Raw genomic sequence first — 13,507 nt, 5'->3', positions numbered from 1 at the left:
ACAAAACCATGGGTAGGTCCGCCCAACCTAATATAGAGTCCGAAAACAAAATTTTTTGAGGCGCTACCCAGACTCCATAAAGGGGGGTTACCTGCACCCCTCAAACCCCTTGTGAACTCCTCGCTATGAAATTGGCACAACGAAGAGGGGGCTCTGCCCCCCCTCTAACCCCCTAGTTAACTATGTGGGCTAGTCATGGAAAGAATATAACACAACCTAACATTCTCCCACTTGTTGTTTTCTTTCCACAGGGGGTCACAAGAGAGCTTAGTCATTTATCTAGCCCTACAATGCCCATTGTTTCTCTACACCAAGAGAACTCAGAGCTCACATATTTTGTCAATGCATCTGCAGTATTCTTCAAAGTGTCCACTTTACCAGCAACACCTTTTTGTCTTCTATCATATCCCTCACAAAGTGATACTAAATATCAATGTGCTTTGCATTTGAATGGTATGCAGGGTTCTTTGCCAAGAAAATTTCACTTTGGCTATCACAATATATCCTTATAGCTCCCTGTACTAACCCCATACTTGAACACAATCTCTGCAACCAAACTTCTTGCTTCCTTGCATGAGTGGCTGCCATGTATTCTGCCTTTGCAGTTGATAGTGCCACTACAAATTGTTTCTTACTCATCCAACTGACTACACCTCCAAATAGGTTAAACACATATCCACTTGTAGATCTTCTCTGGTCCAGATCTCCAGCCCAGTCTACATCAACAAAGCCACGAATATCCAACAATATGTCCAATCCTGGTCTTTCTTGGTAGCACAAACCATAATCACTAGTGCCACACAAATACATGAAAACTCACTTCACTATTGTCCAGTGCTCCTTCCCTGGTTTTGACATAAACATGCTCAATACTCCCACTGCATGTGCAATGTCTGGTCTAGTACAAACCATTGCATACATCAGGCTACTGACTGCACTTGCATATGAAAAACAGGACATGTCCTCTTCCTCTTCTTGTGTCTTGGGACACTATTTACCAGATAACCTCACACCTACAGGAATACGAACCTTCACCGGTTTACTATGTTGCATAATAAACCTCTGTAGTATTGTCTTGACATACTTCCTCTGGTTTAACCAAAGCTTCTTCTTTTCCTGGTCTCTTTTAAATTTCATGCCCAAAATATAGTTTGCATCACCAAGATCTTTCATGTCTAATTTGGAGGACAATTGGGTCTTCAAATCTTGGATAATTTCTTTGTCATTTCCACCCAGCAACATATCATCCACATACAAGGCTAGATAAATAACATGGTCACCAATTAATTTAAAATACATACAGTGATCTGCTTTGCTTCTGGTGAAGCCAAGTCCCTGTATAAATGTATCGAATTTCTGATACCACATCCTTGGTGACTGTTTTAACCCATACAGAGACTTCTTCAACTTGCATACCATTTCTTTCTTATCCTTCACCGCAAAAGCTTTAGGTTGCTTCAAGTAGATCTCCTCTTCTAGATCCCCATGAATAAATGTTGTCTTCACATCCATCTGTTTTACCTCAAAATCAAAAGCAAAAACAACAGATAAAAGTAATCTAATAGAAGCTACCTTGGAAACAGGAGAAAAAATATCACCAAAATCAATTCCTGGAACCTGGGAATAACCTTTTGCTACCAACCGAGCTCTGTATTTCTCCACCTTTCCTTCTATATTTGTCTTCTTCTTGAACACCCATTTGCTTCCAATGGGTTTCCTTCAAGCCGACAACTCCACCAGATCCCACGCCTCATTTTTGTCCAAATATTCCATTTCATCAACCATGGCCTCTTTCCAGAGTTTTCCATCCTCTGAATCTACTGCTTCCTTCACAATTCTGGTATCATCATCATTAAAAGATAAAGAAAAGTTTGAACAAAAAGCAGATGGACTATATCTTTCCAGCTACCTTATTTCTCGAACTAATCTTCTCACACCCAGAGTTTGTGGCTCTTCATCTTCTGATTCTTCCTCTACTGTAGAGTCTGATTCTTCCTCCTTAAGCTCAAACTTTATCTTCTCAGGTTCCTTTGGTTGGACTTCATGTTTAATAACATCTTTCACCTCTCTTAACACCACATCTCAGCTTTACATAACCTTCCTTGTTACTGGGTTCCAAAGCTTATAACCCTTTAAACCATCCTTATACCCAATAAAGATGCACTTTAAAAATTTACTAGCGAACTTGGTTATTTTCTTCTTTGGAACATGTACATATGCATCACATCCAAATACCCTCAGATGTGAAAGAGAGGGTTTCTTACTAGTCCACTCTTCTTGTGGAGTCTTATCCTCCAACACTGATGAAGGTGATCTTTTGACCAGGTAACATGCTATCTCCACCACCTCTACCCAGAATTCCTGTCTTAACTCGGCACCATTGAGCATGATTCTTGCCATTTCCATCAATGTCTTGTTCATTTTTTCAACAACTTCATTTTTTTCAAGTGTGTATGGAGTAGTCTTCTGTCGTGCTATGCTACAATTCTTACAGAATTCTTCAAATTCCTTGCTGTAAAACTTTCCATCGTTATCTATCCCCAATACCTTTACCTTTTTCTCTGTCTGATTTTCCACCAGAGCCTTAGATTCTTTAAACCTGTCAAAGACTTTAGATTTCTTCTTAAGGAAATATACCCGTGTATTCCTTGAGAAGTCATCTATAAATGATACATAGTACACAGACTTACCCAGTGATGGAACCTTCACAGGTCTAAACACATCACTGTGCACAAGTTTTAATATATATTTAACCCTCTTACCACCAGAGGGGATTCTCACCCAATTCTACTTCCCATATACACAATTTTCATAGAAATCAAAATCTAGAGAGCTATTACTCATACCTTCTACCATACATTTACCATGAAGTACTCAAAGGCCCTTATCTCCAATATGTCCAAGCCTTTGATGCCACAACATGGTCTTCTTTCCAGAGACCACTAGATTTTCTGCTCCACTTTCAGGAACCATAGAACTATTGCACCCATCAACAACAGTGCTAACTTAAAGCTTGTACATAGTTCCAATTCAAACTCCCCGCATCAATACCAGTGCCCCCCAAACCATCTTGTAGGTATCCTTCTCCAACACTGTTTTTACACCTGCATCATCCAGCTTGCTTACAGAAATCAGATTTCTGGCTAATGCAAGAATATGCAGAATACCCGGAAGTGTTCTAACCCTTCCACCTTGCAGCTTCAACTTTACTTTTCCACAACCAATGATTCTAGCCTTCCTATCATCCCCCAAGAAGACATCACCACCATCATATTTCTCATACTCGCAGAACCACTCCCTATGGGGAGTGAAGTGAAAGGATGCACCTGAGTCAATCAACCATGCCTCATGATCTACATGTGTACTTGAAGAAGTCAAGTACACATCCCCACCTTCATCTGAGGTGGTTTTCGCCTCTCCAGAAGGAGCATCATCAGATCCCTCTCCTTTATCAAGAGCTTTAGTTTTAGAGTCTCTTTTGTAGTGCCCTTCCTTTCCACATTTCCAGCACACCACCTTTACAGGTTTTCCTGGAGATTTAGATATCCCTCTAGATTTAGACCTCTCACTCGATGACTTTTTTTTTTTATGTTCAAGGACCGTCCTCGTACAGACAAGGCATCACCATTCTAGCTCTCCATATTTTTCCGTCTCATTTCCTCCGTCAGCAAGGATGATACTATTTCATCAAAGTGCAAGGCAGTTGCATTGCTACCTATTGCAATAACTAGACTATCCCACGAATCTGGTAGAGAAAACAACAAACTGATGCACTTATCTTCATCTAAAATTTTAATATCAACAGATAATAACTGACTTACCACAATATTAAATGTGTTTTGATGCTTTGTCACCGAGTCTCCATCTTTCATCCTCAGGTTATACAACGTTTTCCGTATGAACAATTTATTGACCAGAGACTTAGATTGGTACAAAGTCCCTAACTTGTCCCACAAAGCCTTCGTTGTAGCTTCCCCTGATATTTTCAGCAATACTGAATCTGAGACACACAATCGTATTGTGCTCTTTGCCTTCCAATCCAATTTCTTCCATTCTTCATCGGACACTCCTGTTTGTTTAGTACCTAGATCTACCATGATCAACAGATCTTTATCCACCAATAGATCCTCCATCTTGAGTTTCCATAACTCAAAACTCTCACCATTAAATTTCAATATCTCTATCTTTCCACTGCTCTCCATCTTCTTTCACCACTAGAATCGATCCCACGGATCTCCCACTGAACAAGGTCTACCTCAGGCCTGAGCGAAACCCCTCAGCAACAAAGGTGTCCTCTTGACGTCAAAACATCTCCGATACCAAATGTAGTTTTAACCCCATATAGAAATCACCTACATACAAATTCTAAAACACAAAAAATAAACAATGCAGGAGCATAACACATAAAACACATATACACAGAGATTTTCACCTGCATCCCAAAAACGAGACCACTAGCTTGATTTTTCATTATATTCCTTTCAATGTTACAATACATATTTATACATGCTGAAGCATCCAATACCATGGACCGAAAACCATCACGTCCAAAATCATGGACCGAAAACCATCGTGCCCAAAACCATGTGCAAAAATCATGCACAAAACCATATGTATGTCCGCCCAACCTAATATAGGGTCCAAAAACAAAATTTTCTGGGGCGCTACCCTGGACCGCATAGAGGTGGGTTACCTACACCCCTCAAACCCCCTGTGAACCCCCCGCTACAAAATCTGCGCAACGAGGGGGGGGGGGGGGGGCTCCGCCCCCCCTCTAAGCCCCCGGTTAACTACGTGGGCTAGTCGTGGGAAGAATATAGCACAACCCAATAGATATTTTTTTTCCTATTGCCAAGGTAGCTTCTATTAGATTACTTTTATCTGTTGCTGCTACTTTTGATTTTGAGGTAGAATAGATGGATGTGAAGACAACATTTCTCCATGGGGATCTGGAAGAGGAGTTCTACATGAAGCAACTTGAAGGGTTTGTAGTGAAGGGTAAGAAAGAACTGGTATGCAAGTTAAAGAAGTCTTTTTATGGGTTAAAACAGTCACCAAGGATGTGGTATCAAAAATTTGATACATTTATATGGGGACTTGGCTTCACCAGAAGCAAAGCAGATCATTGTGTGTATTTTAAATTAATTGGTGACTGTGTTATTTATCTGGTCTTATATGTGGATGATATGTTGCTGGTTGGAAATGACAAAGAAATTATCCAGGATTTGAAGACCCAATTGTCCTCCAAATTCGGCATGAAAGATCTTGGTGCTACAAACTATATTTTGGGCATGGAAATTAAAAGAGGCCGAGCAAAGAGGAAGCTTTGGTTAAACCAGAGGAAGTATGTCGAGACAATATTGTAGAGGTTTGATATGCAGGATAGTAAACTGGTGAAGGTTCCTATTCCTGTAGGTGTAAATTTATTTGCTGAACAATGTCCCAAGGCACAAGAAGAGGAAGATGACATGTCTCGTGTTCCACATGCAAGTGCGGTCGGTAACCTAATGTATGGGATAGTTTGTACTAGACCAGACATTGCACATGTAGTGGGAGTATTGAGAAGGTCTATGTCAAAACTAGGGAAGGAGCATTGGACAGTAGTGAAGCGGGTTTTCAGGTATTTGCGTGGCACTAGTGATTATGGTTTGTGATACCAAGGAAGACTAGGATTGGACAAAGTTTTGGATATTCATGGCTTTGTTGACGCAGACTCGACTGGAGATCTGCATTAGAGAAGATCTACAAGTGGGTATATGTTTAACATATTTGGAGGTGCAGTTAGTTGGATGAGTAAGAAACAATCTGTAGTGGTACTATCAACTATAGAGGCAAAATACATGACATCAACTCATGCAAGCAGGGAAGTAGTTTGGTTGCAAAGATTATGTTCAAGTATGGGGTTAGTACAAGGAGCTATAAGGATAGATTGTAACAGCCAAAGTGAAATTTTCTTGGCAAAGAACCCTGCTTACCATTCAAAGACAAAGCACATTAATGTTCAGTATCACTTTGTGAGGGATATGATAGAAGACAAAAAGGTGTTGCTACTATAGGTGGACACTTTGAAGAATAATACAGATGCATTGAAAAAATATGTGAGCTCTGCGAAGTTATCTTGGTGTAGAGAAACAATGGGTGTTGTAGGGATGGATAAATGACTAAGCTCTCTTGTGGCCCCCTGTGGAAAGAAAACAACAAGTGGGAGAATGTTGGGTTATGTTATATTCTTTCCATGACTAGCCTACCTAGTTAACTAGGGGATTAGACGGGGGCGGATCCCCCCTTTCATTGCGCAGTGCGGAGGTCATAGGTTGTTTGAGGAGGGAGGGTAGCCCCCATCTACGTGGTCTGGGACAGTGCCCATGGGAATTTTTTTTGGACCCTATATTAGGTGGGGTGAACCTACTTATGGTTTTATGCATGGTTTTCACACATGGTTTTGGGTGCGATGATTTTAGGTCCATGGTATTAGATGATTTGGCATGTATATATACGTATTGTAGCATTGAAAGGAACATAATGAAAAATCAAGCTGGTAGTCCCAGTTTTGGGATCTAGGGGAAAATAGCTATGTATATGTGTTTTATGTGTTATGCTCTTGCTATTCTTTATTTTCTGTGTTTTAGAATTCATATGTAGGTAATTTTTGTACGGGGTTAAAACCTACAATCAAAACAAAAACTATAATAGTACCTATGTTTATCACCTCTCCTATCCAAATTGTCCAAGAACCTACCGTTTGGTAAATTTAGTGTCCTAAATTTCTCTACATAAATTATCAATCCGGGTATCGTAAAATGATGAAGTGTAGTGCAATGTTTGTGCTAGATGACCATTGTTACTTCATTTTTTTTGTGTTTTATGTTGTTTTCGGGGTTTTTGGTCCTTTAATCCCTAATGATCTACAATATAAGTAACAAAAATCTTAAATCTAACTTTTGTAAATACTGCTAATAACCTAAAGAAATGAGAATTAAAAGAGCTTAAGTGAGATTTGGAAGAAAAGTTTACTCAAGAAATGAAAATAGAGTTTCTATTTCTACTCTTATCATTATTTCCAAATCATGAACTAAAAAGTCAAAAGTAAAATTTCAACTACTGTCTAATCAATTACATAAAAAAAACTAAATGAAATACCAAAACTGAAAGTGAAATTGCAACTAATGTCTAATCTATTATGGAAACAAAACTAAATGAAGTACTAAAACTGAAAATTAAATTGCAACTAACGTCTAATCTATTATGGAAACAAAACTAAATGAAGTTCTTAGTTACTCTGCCTCTCAATTTTGGGAGAAAAACCTCCTTGTAATGACATTTTGAGGAATTCTATACTTCATTATTCTAAGAGAAGATAAATGCAAAAATTCAAAAAAGACTCATTGCATGAATGAAGTATTCAACCACTTAGTTTAAGATGAGTTATCAACTAGAAGGGCTCTTCAGAAACATTCATTAACACCATGAGTCAATAAACTAGTAATAAAATGGCAAGAACAGTAATGGCACTGATCAGTCTAATTGAAAACTTAAAGACTAGTGAAACAGTAAATGAAACAAACTACATTACACTACTGAATTTCAACTTCTAACTACTGATAAAAACTTGAAAGAAATTTAAACAAAAAGAAGTTATTCTACACTGAAAGAAGCTATTCTGCATTAGTAAGAAAATGATAAGGATTGCATTATAAACAAGGTTAGTATGGAAATGATTATGAACACTGTGAGAGGAAATGATGAATTTACAATTTAGCTAGAAAAGACAAAACAAAATGAAATAAAACCTGAGTTAGCGCAGGGGCCCTCTGCAACTGATTAGGTTATGTGTGCTTAATCAATCTCCAAGCAACTCTTTCACATATCCATAAAACTTGCAGTCTTCATATTAAAAGTAGGAAATGAGTTTTTCAAAATTACAAAACAGTAAGTCTGAGCTTAATACATGAGGAAATTCGAACTCCTTCTGAGTTCTTTACATAGGTATTTATAAGAAAATTATGCAACTATTTGTGGAGAAAAATAAGCTACAGCCAAAAACACATAGAAGATAGGCACATGGAATTTTCTTCCTTGGCTGCTGGAGACATAAATCCAAGATGATGGTTGTTGGATTCGGTTGCACAGATGGCTGTTGGAGTCCATGGGTTTAGGAAGTTGTTTCGGATAATTCTTCCCATCATTGTGAAACGTGTTGATTATCCACGAAACAGAGTCCTGTTGCCTTCGGTCTCTACGTTTGACTTCTCCATTGACCGGAGTCTTGTACCATCTTCCTTGTCGACCTGGGCTAGGTGAATAGGACACAATCCATGTCATGATGATTTCCAAGCTGCCCATGTAGTTAGTTTCTCCTTCTGACACCTGGAACTTGTTAAAGCATGGAAGTAGCTACGGAACAACCGATTAGATGTAGAATAGGCTACGTTCTATAGCTAAAAGACAAAAAATTATTGAAATAGCAAAACATAAAAGCATAACATGTAAATCACTAAATGTCCTCCTTAAGGCAATATATATTGGTCATTGATGATAAGAATGCATTTCTTCATGGAAAAGAAAAAAGAAAAAGGGATGAGAAGAGTTGCTAGGGAAAGAGTAGTTTTGAGGCTTAACATACCCCCACTGCAAAACCATTGCATGTCCCCATGCAATAAAAATTGTGAACTTCTTCCTCCTATTGCATTTGTTCTGACACTTCTACCAACACATCCAACTTCCTCTTCTTGCTTTTCTTTGCACTGACTGCCATCCTTGGCTTCCTCATAAGAAATCTGTATTTGAGGTTAATGAGTGTTTTGCTCAGCTTCTTATTTTTCCTTTTTAGCTTCTTGTTCTTTTTGTACCATAATCCCAAGTGTAGCATTGTGTTGTCATGAATAGCTCTATCTAGCTTATTTTGTTCCCTCAAGGTTTCATTTTCTTTTTGGATGTGCCTGTTCAGAATTTCTAGCTCAAAGATCTCTTGTTTGAGAGAGCTAGTTAGAGTTTCTTGTGGGGTGACAGGCTACTCTAGATTATATTATGAAACCAGCTCAAGAAAAGATAGAAAATATAGATTAACGCCTTAGATTTCAGCCTCTTCGAGGGGGCAACCTCCTTTACATTACATAAATGAACAATTCTTGGATGATTCAAATGACAAAACCTCCTTTCTATATATAGGAGTCTAAGGAGTCACAATATAATCCAACCGACCTAACAATAATAATATAAAGCCACAAAAATAACAATAGAGGGATTCTATGGGGCACAGTAATAACAATATGGGGGTAATAGGGGCACAACAATATTAATAAGGGGTATAACTACAATAGTAATGGGGTAATCACTAGTATTATAGGGACCCAACATGCCCCTCTCCTTCAAAAAAGTGTTGTCCTCAACGCTTGAGTAGTTCTGGATACTTTTGCATAAAATTCTCATCCTCCCATGTGGAATCTTCAGCGGATAAGTTCTTCCACTTGATAAGGTTTCATAGTTGTCGAGTTCTTGTTTCTGTGACTGCTTCCGGTTCCAATATAATTTTTCCTTCCTCGTCAAGTTCTGGCAATATTGTTTGAACTGGGAGCTTTTCGCCTATAACCTTCTTTAAACATGAAACATGGAAAACTGGGTGAAATCGAGAAGCTGCAGGAAGCTCCAATTTGTATGCCATAGTACCAATCTTTTGCAACACCTTGTACCGACCATAATACTTTGGTGAGAATTTATTATCCTTCTTAGCTTGCTTGAGGGACATTTGCTTACATGGTTGTAGCCATAGGAATACCCAATCACCTACATGAAAACTTATTTCACTGCAATGTTGATCTGCCTGCTGTTTCATTCTATTCTGTGCCAACACGAGGTTATCCTTTAAGAGTTGGAGGACTTGTTGTTGCTGTTCGATGTGATGTTCCACTGCCTGAACCTTAGAATTTTCTCTTAAATATGATGTGATGGATGGTGCTTGATACCCATAAAGTGCCATAAATGGGGTCATTTTTGTTGCTGTATGGAAGGAAGTGTTATACCACCATTCAGCCAGAGGCAACCATTTGACCCATTGTGTCTGTTTATCAGATACAAAGCAACGAAGATATCCTTCCAAACATTTGTTTACTATCTCAGTTTGCCCATCAGATTGAGGATGATAAGATGAGCTATGAGCTAACTGAGTACCAAGACAAGAAAATAATTCTGTCCAAAAATTTCCAGTGAAAATGGGATCTCTGTCACTTACAATAATCTTTGGGTTTCCATGTAGCTTTTGAATTGTTTCCATAAATGCAGTAGAAACTGTACTGGCTTTAAATGGATGTGATAATGCACAAAAGTGTGCATACTTGGTAAGTCTGTCAACTACCACCATGATGACACTCTTTCCCTCAGACTTGGGTAAACCTGTGATAAAATCCATTGAAACCTCCTCCCAACATTGGCTTGGAATGGATAAAGGTTGTAATAGACCTGGTGTCTTAATTGTTTCAACTTTATTTTGTTGGCAAACCAAACATTCCGCCACAAACTTTTGAATATCTGATTTAAGGCCATCCCAAAAAATTCCTTCTTAACCCTGTGGTAAGTTTTTAAAAATCCTAAGTGCCCTCCTAAGGGAGAAGTGTGCAATTCCATAAGAATCTTTTGTTTTAGCTGGGAATTCTTACAAAGGTATAAGCGATCTTTGTACCATAACGAATCATTTTGCCAGCTAAATGTATCAGACGTACTGGAATCTTTTTGTAACTTTCGAATAAGTGCCCACACTTCTTTGTCATTCTTCCATTCCTCCCTTGCTTCGTTTATCCAATCTGGTTGGATAATAGAAATGGCGCACAACAATGCTTCCACATCCTCATCCTTTCTTGAGAGTGCATCTGCCACCACATTTTTCTTCCCTTTTTTGTAGATGATTTCAAAGTCATAACCCAACATCTTTGTGACCCACTTTTGTTGCTCTTTAGAGGATAATCTTTGCTCTAAAAAGTATTTAAGGCTATCATGATCCGTTTTTACCTTGAAGTGTCTTCCCATTAGGTAGGGTCGCCATTTCTTAAGTGCATGGAGTATTGCCAACATTTCGTTCTCATAAATAGCTTTGCTTAAAAACTTTCCCTTGATTGGACGACTTTCAAAAGCAATGGGTCTTTCATCTTGCATTAGAACAGCACCAATTCCATTTCTTGAAGCATCACATTCCACAATAAAGGTTTTCGTGAAGTCCGGTGTAGCTAAGACCGGTGCTTGGCACATTGCCTCTTTAAGATGTTCAAAGGCCTTTGTTGCTTCCGGAGTCCATGAAAATGCATCTTTCTTCAATAATGTTGTTAGAGGTGCTGCTATTCTCCCATAATTCTTAACAAACTTGCGATAATACCCTGTCAACCCGAGAAATCCTCGCAGATGCTTTATGGATGTGGGGATTTTCCATTCCTTAATGGCTTTAATTTTGCTAGGGTCTACCTTAACTCCTTCATGAGATACAATATGACCCAAATATTCCACCTCCTAGACTCCAAAGAAACATTTGGATCTTTTTGCATATAATTGTTTCTCCTTCAATAGTTGTAGCACCCTGTCAACATGTTCAACATGATCCTTCCAAGACTTGTTGTAGATTAGTATATCATCAAAAAATACTAACACAATTTTTCTAAGGAATGGTTTGAAAGTTGAATTCATCAAACCTTGAAATGTTGAAGGTGCATTGGTAAGGCCAAAAGGCATGACCAAAAATTCATAATGACCCTCATGAGTTCTAAATGTTGTTTTCGGAATGTCTTCAATCTTCATTCTGATTTGATGATATCCTGAACGAAGATCCAACTTGGTGAAGTAAATTGATCCATGCAATTCATCCAGTAATTCATCAATGACAGGAATGGGGAACTCATCTTTAATAGTGAGCTTGTTGAGCTCCCTATAATCCGGACACATGCGCCATGATCCATCCTTCTTGTGCACCAATACTACTGGAGCAGAGAAAGAACTTTGACTCGGTTGAATTATACCAGCCTCTAGCATTTCTGCAACCATACATTCAATTTCACTCTTTTGGACATAGGGATATCTGTACGGCCTGATGTTTGGAGGAACACTTCCTGGAATCAGATGAATAGCATGATCATGATCACGCATAGGTGGGAGACCTTTGGGAGTCTCAAATACCTTGGAATGATTTTCCAGGACTTTTTGGAGATCTGGAGAAATAAATGATTCCGATGTGGAAACATCTAGCGAGCATAATTGTGCAATTACACCTCTTTGCTCCTTTTTTAGAAGCTTTTTCATACCATTAGAGTTGATTACATTTCCTGGTTTCCCTGCAATACCCCCTAATTCAACTTCCTTTCCTTCCGTAGAAAATTTCATGAAAAGTTCTTGAAAATTAAAGGCTATTGTACCTAGGGATTGTAGCCATTGGACTCCTAGTACAACATCAGCACCTCCCATTGGAATAGAAAGCATTGGGCTAGTCAATACATATTCTCCCATGGATAGCTTGACAAATGAGATTCCATGTGATTTTCGCCGAAATCTTTCTCTAACTTGATATGGATCATAGAAGCCTAAACTCTATTATTATGGCACTTTCTAAAGCAATTTATTGTTCCTCCATTTGCAATCATCACTTGATACTCTGGTGCTGGATATAAGAAGAAATTCAATTCTTTTGCTACCTTACAATGAATAAAATTGTGGGTGCTTCCTGAATCAATCAAAACTATTACCTTTTTCTTCTTTATTTGTCCTTCTATCTTGATGGTTTGAGGAGTGGTAATTCCTGCCAATGCATTACAAAATATGGTCGGATTTATTTGTTCTTCATCTAGGCTTTGTTCCTGGAGTATATCCTCTTCTTTTGACCTTTCTTGCTCCTTTTCTTCTTCCTCTTCACAATCTATGTAGAATAATTTCTTCTCAGCACACTTATGACCTTTAGTGTATTTGCTATCACAACTGTAACAAAGCCCTTTTGCTCTTTTTTCTTCCAATTGTTGTGGTGTCAACCTTATAGGTTGTGGAAGACTAGGGGCAACAACACTTCCGTCTTTATAGTTGTGAGTGGTATGCTTCCTGGTTGCCATAATTTTGCTTTCCATTTTTTTTGCTAACCTGAATGCCTTCTCTAATGAATCAGGTTCCCAAAGGCGAACATCATGTTGGATATTATCCTTTAAAGACCCTATGAACACATCAATCCTATGCTCCTTTGGAATATCTTTTACCCTTATGTTCAATTTTTGGAACTCCTCAATGTGCTCCATTATTGAACCCTTTTGTTTGAGACTTATCAATTGGCTAAAAAAAGTGTTGCTTTTTGTATCCTCATAATGTGCTACCAATTCTTTCGTAAAAATTGCCCAAGTGATAAATTGTTTACGAGAGCAAAGCCATTGATACCATACAAACTGATTTGGTTCCAAATATAGAGTTTCCATACGTACCTTTTGTGTGTTTTGCACATTATTGAGATCGAAGAATTGCTCCATCTGTAATATCCATGTGGCAGGATCCTTGC

The sequence above is a fragment of the Pinus tabuliformis genome, chromosome Q (genome assembly GCF_031772625.1).
Source record: "Pinus tabuliformis cultivar Carrire ecotype Pingquan chromosome Q, CPIR1, whole genome shotgun sequence".
NCBI classification, from domain to species: Eukaryota; Viridiplantae; Streptophyta; class Pinopsida; order Pinales; family Pinaceae; genus Pinus; species Pinus tabuliformis.
The sequence above is the reverse complement of the archived record's forward strand: the minus strand, read 5'-3'. Positions refer to the sequence as shown.